This window comes from Pinus tabuliformis, chromosome 8 (genome assembly GCF_031772625.1).
Source record: "Pinus tabuliformis cultivar Carrire ecotype Pingquan chromosome 8, CPIR1, whole genome shotgun sequence".
Classification (NCBI taxonomy): Eukaryota; Viridiplantae; Streptophyta; class Pinopsida; order Pinales; family Pinaceae; genus Pinus; species Pinus tabuliformis.
In genome coordinates, this window is record NC_142294.1 from 944,517,058 (window position 1) to 944,526,960 (window position 9,903).

At 34.1% G+C, this 9,903-nt stretch overlaps 1 pseudogene; it reads right to left on the reverse strand.

The window, feature by feature from the left end:
- Positions 1-5,564: 5,564 nt before the first annotated feature.
- Positions 5,565-7,532, reverse strand: LOC149238613 (UDP-arabinopyranose mutase 1 pseudogene; annotated as a pseudogene).
- Between the last annotated feature and the right edge of the window lie 2,371 nt (positions 7,533-9,903).

Consider the following 9,903-nt stretch of genomic DNA (forward strand, 5'->3'; position numbering starts at 1 on the left):
ACCCTGAGTATGAGTCAAATAAATCTTTCTTTGTTAATGCATCATAAGAATTTGTAATTGGAATAATATGATGACTTACCTCCTTACTTACAAAATCAATCATCCAGGCATATTCCTTACTATTCGTGCTCTCCCAAATGGAGAGCTCTTTTTTTGATGTGGGCTTGGCAGGTGCATTTCCACCTCTTTCACAGACACCTCTCCATATGTCATTGAAGATGTGGGTGTGCCTAATGTTTATGTACATTTCAAGTATTTCTCCTTGCCATTAAGAAATACACCAATAATGGAGATGAAAAGTGCATCTTTTATAAGCAATTTCACTGCAAAATATTCAAGCAACTAATAAGAATCCATAACTAATAACAGAAAAACTCCACGCTTTTTATTCCACCAAGCTTCGAGAAGTGCATGATAAATGGAACAATTTGGAAAGAATAATACAAAACTTTACAATAATCATTAGAGAATTAACAAGCTATCATTTACATTATTCCATGGACAATCGGAAAGAGCTTTATGGTGGAAAATTCTCTTGTGAATCACATTTGATTTGAGATTACATGGACAAATAATTCAAATCCAAGAAGTAACAATTATCACAGAGTCCACATGAGGCGTGAAATTTTTCTTGTTACAAGGACCACATGATGTTGGCTTTACAAAATTTTTGTAGGTCAAATGAGTATACATGCATTATGGTTGATAAGGATGGCAGGGAATTGGCAGCATACTAGTGGCAAAAAAATCCAATGCATCATTATCATAGTAGGAGAGAAAAACAAAGATGTAAGGGCACTTCTGCCAGGGTAGGAAAATGACATAGGCGATGTCCATTTTGATTCTTGTGGCTTCTACATCATGCATAATAGCTCTAATTTCTGAGGCTAGGGATAGGGAGTCATCATCCTTGAATTCTTGATTGAAGAGACTGATCGTCAATTGACTACCTCCAACCTTGAGTATGAGTCAAATAAACTTTCTTTGTTAATGCATCATAGGAATTTGTAATTGGAATAATATGATGACTTACCTCCTTACTTACAAAATCAATCATCCAGGCATATGCCTTACTATGTGTGCTCTCCCAAATGGCGAGCTCTTTTTTGATGTGGGTTTGGCAGACACATTTGCACCTCTTTCACAGACACCTCTCCACTTGTCACTGAAGACGTGGGTGTGCCTAATATTTTTGTACCATTCATGGTAGTTCTCCTTGCAATTAAGAACTACACCAACAATGGAGATGAAAAGTGCATCTTTTATAAGCAATTTCACTGCAAAATATTCAAGCAACTAATAAGAATCCATAACTAATAACAAAAAAACTCCACGCTTTTTATTCCACCAAGCTTCAAGAAGTGCATGATAAATGGAACAATTTGGAAAGAATAATACAAAACTTTACAATAATCATTAGAGAATTAACAAGCGATCATTTACATTATTCCATGGACAATCGGAAAGAGCTTTACAGTGGAAAATTCTCTTGTGAATCACATTTCATTCGAGATTACATGGACAAATAATTCAAATCCAAGAAGTAACAATTATCACAGAGTCCACATGAGGCGTGAAATTTTTCTTGTTACAAGGACCACATGATGTTGGCTTTACAAAATTTTTGTAGGTCAAATGAGTATACATGCATTATGGCTGATAAGGATGGCAGGGAATTGGCAGCATATTAGTGGCAGAAAAATCCAATGCATCATTATCATAGTAGGAGAGAAAAACAAAGATGTAAGGGCACTTCTGCCAGGGTAGGAAAATGACATAGGCGTCAGGAAGAGTGACAAAATGGAGTTACAAGGGGCAGAGGAATGCCTAAATTTGAGACTTGCACTTTGATAACATGTCAGGCTAGGAAGGTGAATTCCAATTGTGATGCATTCCATTAAGATGAATATCATTATATACAATAAGAATGGTGATCTTTGGGATTCAAATTCCAAGTTCTTTTCCTATTCTAACATATGGAATTTCTCTATTTACATATTTACATAATTTTGCCCAATTCTGGAGGATTATGTGTCTAATAATATGGAATGCTAAAGTACCTCCAAATTGCACTTTTTTTCTTTGAATCACTCTTAAAAAAAAGGTTTTAACTTTATATAGGCTTCAAAAGCTAAATAAAGTAAGTCCAAGCATTTGCATCCTATAACAATAATAATGAAAGTTTCGTCATTTATTTTTCGAACTCCCTCACTTAAGAACATCATATATTACTTCTGCATTTGTGGGATAAAGTGACGATGGAAGATTGCTTTCGAGGGTATTCTATTACAAGGGAATAATTTAAAGGAATATAGAATAGTTTGTTGCTTTATTACTTGGGGAACCTATTTGACGAGGAATGCCAAGAGTTGTTAGGATGTCTAAATTCCTACTTTCAAAGTGTCATTACAATCTCTTTCATTGTTTTCTTCTTATAAAGGAAAAACTTGGTAGTGTTAATTGGAAAGGTGATTATGAAAATGGATTATGTATTTTCCTCTATAGGTATAGTCAATGCATGTAATGTCAAATTTTAGTCCAGTGTCAAAATTAAATTCGTATACCTTTCTAAGCATGGTAGGTATAATATTGGTGTTTACTAGTTTACCATTTTGTCTTGTTTTGCATGACATGTTTGTTAGTCTCTTCCTACCTTGAGCAAGGGCTCCTAGTAATTGATTTGCATAGATTTACCAATGTTTAGTATTAAATCCCTTTTCTTTATCTAATGCACTATTTGTTTTGTAGTTTTCCATAAACTAATTGAAGAGATGTTTTAATTTTGCAAATGGATGAACCTTGTTGTTTGAGATGATATTATTGGGCCTTGGCATTAGTTGGGCATTGATTGGAATACCTTGCTTTTTTTTTTATTTACCCTATGTTGTAGTGACAAAACCACATTAATATTTCATTAAATGAAAAGGAGGTGGCCATGCAACAATATGGTGATGCTCATGGTCATTACATAAATGGTGGCATGCAATGTAGTGCATACCTGCTCAACCTTTGTGCCTCTTATTTTTCTCCTTCACAATCATGAAGTCCTCGGTAGTTGTTTCACAATTGCTCCATCCAAATAACAAAAAATGAGGGCATCATCACTATTATGAGTGCACTATTTTTTCATTAGATAAAGATCAGTTCCATTATGAGTGCTCTACTCCTCCCCAAAATAAATATGCGTTCATTTCTTTGTTAATATTTTAGCTTTTCCATTTTCCCTAAAAGAAAAAACCTTTACACCTTTTTCTACATCGATGGTGCCATCTAAAGAACCTACCCATTCTCATTCTTGGGCTTGGTTGACTCACTAAAAGGATTTATGATGTGGACATTAATTTTGTTTTCTTTAATTTAATTATAAAAAATTAATAGGTGGATAGTAGGGATTTGATCTCCACTCAATATTCTAGAAAATTTTTAGTATTAACAAATAAAAAGTTGAGATTTATTTTCAAAGTGGTTGTCCATTTTTCCTCTGATTAATTTAAAAAAAATGACATATGAATTAAGTGTCCCATGAAACGAGTTATGCCAGCATGATACTGTAACAAATCCTATTTACAAACTAAGAATCTTCATGTTTAAGAATATTGGTGCATGTTTTTTCAATGTATATATGTTTAATTTATATATTAATGGTTTTAATAATAATAATAATAATAAAGCTATAGTTTAGTTAATTTTTTATTTAGTAACATGAGATGTATTCATGAAGTTTTTTCATACCAGTGTTTGCATGTTTAGTATGGACTAATGGCTATCTTTCTTTACAACCATTTAATTGATATGACTATGCTAGTATAATTTTGTATTTAATGTTGGACTACAACATCTCCCCCATATTGAGTTGTGACATGCTTCTAAGCATAATACTATTTTTTAATAACCAAGATTTAGTGATAAAGTCAAACTTATATATGCTCAAATTAATTTCATAAAAGATACATAAAATATTGAACGTACAAATATTTTCAAAATGCAATATTTACACTAATGGCTCTTTTAAAATAGGGAAAGTAGTTATGTCACTTTTTTTCTTTTAATTATATTTAATTTATTAAAAAATGTCATATGAAATAAGTTATGATATTTTGGGCATGTGGTATTGATAAGTCATGGTCTTGGCCCATGGTGTTCACAGGCTATTTAATTTATATGGTTGGGCTAGTATTTATGTAAGTTAAAATATCCTTGATCTATCAATAAATGTTGTTGTTGTGAAAGATGAATAACAAAGGTAACAATATTGTACATCCAGTTCACATGGAATAATTTCAGTTTTTTAACAAAGTTTTTTTTTGAAATATAAATTTCAATTTTGATTGGTTTTTTGTTTTCCAAATTCAAAAAAAATAAGTAATTTCAAAATGAAATAAAACTCTTAAATCGTTGTATTGAGGATGAACCACAATAGATGGTTCAAAACCTCGACTCCAAATCAACTATGTGATTATTCCGAAAATTCTATTTGATTACCATCTAAGTTCCTATCAATAATAGAATTGTAAGTTTATAGAATTATATTTCTGATAAAATTGGGGAGTATCTATTTAAAAATAAATTAATTGGTTTACTTATCTACTATCTCCATTTTTATATTAGTTATTTGATTCCCTGAGTTAAGACTTTTGCGAGAAGAACAATTGTGATTTTGTATTTCCATATCATCACATTCAAATATTTTCTATCAATATTTCGAGCCAACAAATGTAGCTCATCATCAAGATGTAGATAATTTGTTGGCTCTAAACATTTAACTAAAAATATTTGAAAGTGATGGATCCCAAAATACAAAATCAAAATAGTTATTTGATTATTCAAAATTACAGATATACAACCATAGAAAAAAAAGAAGGGCCAATAACTAAAACAAGAGTGCTATAAAAAATGAACAAAAAACATCACGTGCAGGGTCCGTGGACTGAAGTAATGAGAAACGTAGAACTCAGCTAATGGCAAAAGAGGAACATGATACCTGTGATAATCTCATTTTCGCTAGTCACAAAATCTAATCAAGCTGTAATGTAATGACGCTGCACTGAGTTTATTGGGGATTTCGCGGCGTCTCTTCAACTGATTAAAATATTTAGAAAGTGTGTAGGACCATATAAATAAATAATATATGATAGAGATATTATTAAATAAAATAAAAAAACAATATTGAAAAGCGATACTAATATAACATTATTAATTATATTTTAGGTTGGCTTTTGCTTTGCCAAGATATTGTTACACAATCAAATAAATCAACAAAAAATTTTCACATTTTTAATAAAAACGAAGTTTCTATTTGATATCATACATGCCATTGCATTTCTGGTAACCAAACATTTAATTTGTGTGAAACACTTAAATTTAGCAATTTTTTTCAACAAAATAGCAATCTGCAATTCCCGCCCCCGAAACAAAGAAAAATATTATCTCAGTAGCAGAAACAGATTCTTACAGATACTAGATCCAAGCATATACTCAAAAACACTGGCACCCACCCCATCGAATGTTTCTTTCTGGGGATGTCCATGTAGTCCCCATTATCATCTAAGTAAATGAGAAACATATTCATGCAAATGTTTCCCAGATTTCAATGTCGCCCCTACTATCATCTCATCTGACTGCATAAAAAAAACCTAATAGCCAGACATCAACTAGAATAGACTATCCATCTACCAAAATTATCATGAACTAAATAATATTGCGCACTGTTCAGAGCTGACAAATGCAAGGAATTAATGTGCCAGATCCTTGGCAACAAAGCAGTCATCATCAACAAAAACTGCACTCTGCAATTCCCGTCCCAAACCAAATAAAAATATGATCTCAATAGCAGCAACGGATTGCTACATACACTAGATCCAAGCATATATATTCTCAAACATATCTGATGTTTCCAGGGATGGGATGTCCATAATCATCTAACTAGATCCAAGCATATATATTCTCAAAAATATCTGATGTTTCCAGGGATGTCCATTATCATCTAACTGGATCAAAAACAAATTCGTGCAAATACTGCATGCAGATTCTCAAAATTAATTGCATCACAACAAATGTTCATCTGACTGCATAAAAAGAAACTAATAGCTAGAGATCAACTAGAATAGACTATCCATCTACCAAAATGATCATGAACTAAATAATATTGGGCACTGTTCAGAGCTGACAAATGCAAGGAATTAATGTGCCAGATCCTTGCTAATTCGTGGATGTCTTATCTGGTCCACGGGGAATTACTTCAGTTTCTGCAGCACGGTTGGCAGTGGGGGGATTGAGCTCATCCCAAGCTTCAATCCAAGTGACCATGGCATCTGCCAGCTTCTGGAAATATGGATCTATTACACCAAGTTTGTTCCTTACCTGCTTTGACAGCTCAATGTAGCATTGCTGGACAGACGTACATTCCTGTGGAAGTGTAAGAGATTGGAAAAATGGAATGATGTCCTCTTGCCAAAAGATTCCCTTGTACTCTTTCTTCAAATTAACAAAGGGGTTACTGGCCTTGCTGTGCCAAATGTATGGCAGCCCTGTCTTCACTCCCAATCCCAAGTGGTCGCAGATGACCTTGACACACCATCCTGCCCACATATCGTCATAGCGACCAATGGGCTGCCCATCGCCCATCAAGCCAAAATACATGGCAGGGCCAATCAAGTCCCGATTGAAGGCCAAATTCATGCCACACATGGGGAACAGAGTACCCTTTGGAATTGTTAAAACTGCATCCACATACCTGGTGTTGCGTTCCCAAGGCTTGACAAGCTGTGTGGGGGCATCATAGTCGGGGATGTTCATCCAGAGGCCATGAGAGACTGCAGTGGGTGTTCCATGGCGAAGGCTGAAGGGGTACCCACGCACAAAATCTGCGCCCTCTCTGTATGGATCATACAGTGTATTGAAAAAGAATGGAGTGGAGGGGGAAAGCAAATTGAGAATGTGGTGGTGGAGAGCATTGATGTGGTTTCCAGAGGGATCCTTGGCAACAAAGCAGTCATCATCAATTGTAAAGATGTATTTCTTCTTGGAGACCATGTAGCCGAAGCAACGACAGGCACTGTCTTTGAAGGAAATGCAGGAGGCCTTGGGTCCCAGGATCCTGTTGATATCGTTTCTGTTGTACAGTTCGTAGTCGAAACCCTTGGGCACGCTGATGGTCTTCGATGGATCCCCATCCTGCACGATGATGAGGTGATACGGCTCAAAGAATGGCCTCCACATTTCCAAGAAATCCAAGTTCCGGATCGTAGGTATCACTATGTCCACTTCCTCCTTCAGGATCGGGGTCCCAGCGGCACTACAACCTGCCATCTTATTATTATTCATCAACTGATGCCGCAAAATAGAAACAAGAAATGAAACAAAACAAAAACCACACGGCCGAAGAACAACCCAATCTTCCACTATGCCGCAAAATAGAAACAAGAAATGAAAGAAAACAAAAGCCACACAGCCAAAGAACAACCCAATCTTCCACTGTCAGGAAGAATTGGAAGTGCGCGCACAACCCAATCTTCAACAATCAATCAGGAAGAATTGAAAGTGTTTTGTCCCTTTCCGTTCGCATCTGTGTATATATATACATATATATATAAAGGAAGAGGAGGCGAGAGCTTTGTTTTGTTACGTGGGGATTCACCCTTTTGCGCAATCTCCGGAAAACTTTTTTCGTTGGATTTTGGCCGGGAAGAGTTTTTTGCCCAATTTCTGGAAAATCGTTTTCGTTGGATTTTCGCAGCTCGAATTTTAAAGGGAAGAGTTTCATAAAGCAGTTCAGTTTGGTTATAAATTGTTTTTTAGTTGATTTGTTTAAAATTGGATAAGATTTTTTTAAAATTATAATTCATAACTATCCACGTTATTTCTTACGTGTAAAGGGAAGAGTTTCATAAAACAGTACAGTTCCGTTATAAATTATTTTTTAATTAATTTGTTTAAAATTCGGTAAAAATTTTTTAAATTATAATTCATAACTGTCCACGTTATTTGTTAGGTGTAAATCTCTCTTCATATTCCTTTTTCTCATAACCATGTGTTCGCCTCTTTTAGTTAAATTAATATTCTTTTTTTTCATAACCATGTGTTCCATAACCATGTGTTCGCCTCTTTTGGGTTAAATTAATTTGTTTAAATTTAGGTAAGTTGGGTTACACTCTTTTTTTTTTCCAAATTGCGTAAGAATTTTTTAAAATTTAATTCATAACTATGCACCTCAACTGTTACTTGTAAATCTCTTTTCAAGTAAGTGTGATGGTAAGATTCAAATTAAAATATCTTTTAGTTGTAACTCGGTGCTCATCTTTTTTGGGTTTTTTTAGTTAATTTGTTTAAAATTAGGTAAGTTGGGTTACATTTTTTTTTTAATTAGTTTGTTTAAAATTGGGTAAGAATTTTTTAAAATTATAATTCATAACTATCCACGCTCTTAGTTACGTGTAAATCTCGCTTCGGATTCTTCTGTTTCTTGCCTGTAAATCTCTCTTCGGATTCTTTTGTTTCATAACCATGTGTTCCTCTCTTTTGGGTTAAATTAATTTGTTTAAATTTAAATAGGTTGGGTTACACTTTTTTTTAATTATTTTTTTTTAATTGCGTAAGATTTCTTTTAAATTTAATTCATAACTATGCACGTTACTTGTTACCTGTAAAGCCTCTTCAAATAGGTGTAATGCTAAAATTCAAATTAAAGTAGTTAAGGCTTAACAAGCTAAGTGGGGGGCATCATAGTTAAGGATATTTATCTAGAGGCCATGAGAAACTCCAGTGGGTGTTCCATGGCAAACGCTCAACGGATACCCATGCACAAAATTTGTGCCCTCTATCATATAGTTATTGAAAAAGAATGGAATTGAAGGGGAAAACAAGTTTAGAATGTCATGCTAGAGAACATTGATGTTGTTTTTAGAGGGTCCCTTAGCAATAAAGCAATAATCACCACTTGTAAATATGTATTTCTTCTTGGAGACCATGTAGCCAAAGCAACGAGAGACACTTTCTGATAATTATGTTTGGAAATTACTGAGAGGGGGGTGAATCCGTAATTTAAAACTTTACTTTTTGCTCAACTTAATTTTCTTCTCATGCAACTAATGATTTATGTATGTGCTCTATTATTATTGGATACCTTTTTGAAAAGAAGTTTTCACATATATTTATCAAGAATTCAAGGACATTCACACAACATTTAAGAACCAACACATGAAGACACCAGATATAAGTGGAAACCCCAAAGGGAGAAAACCATGAATTTTACGCTGAAAGTGATGTGAAGGAAAGTCGGTACTCTTTATTGCATCATATTTTTGTAGGCTCCAACCTACAAGAGGCCCCTACCTCAAAGGAAGCTCCAACTCCCACAAATTTTCCGTAGGCTACAACCCACAAGAGGCTCCTACCTCAACATGATACACCCTGTTCTTTATCAAGTTATAACATAGAAAGGGACAAAAATATCTCAATCACAATATCAAGTCAAAAACTTTGGATAACTTATATATAATTATGTTGTCAAGTCTATTGCAAATCTTCACTACTTCTCCTTTTCAACTCTATGCCTCTTCTGATGCCGCTCCTCAACTTTCTCATGCATACTGCTTCACTTCAAAATTTCTCTTTCCATTCAACACTGTATATTTTATAAGCAAGCCTTATTGGTTGTTTAGATTCTTTGCAGGAATATGGAATGAGGCATTGTCTCTTGGTCTTCTAAAATTATTCAAAAGCTTGTCTCCACTTTCAGTTCCGAAAAAAATTGTAGTATAAAATAGAGCTGGAATAAAAAAGCTCAACTAGTAATGATTACAAGAGACAAATCAGATGTGTCTTATCTTGCATCATACATTTTTCTATTTAAAACATATATTTTTCAGCTTGTGCCTCAATATTTTATGTTCTATTTAACAATGT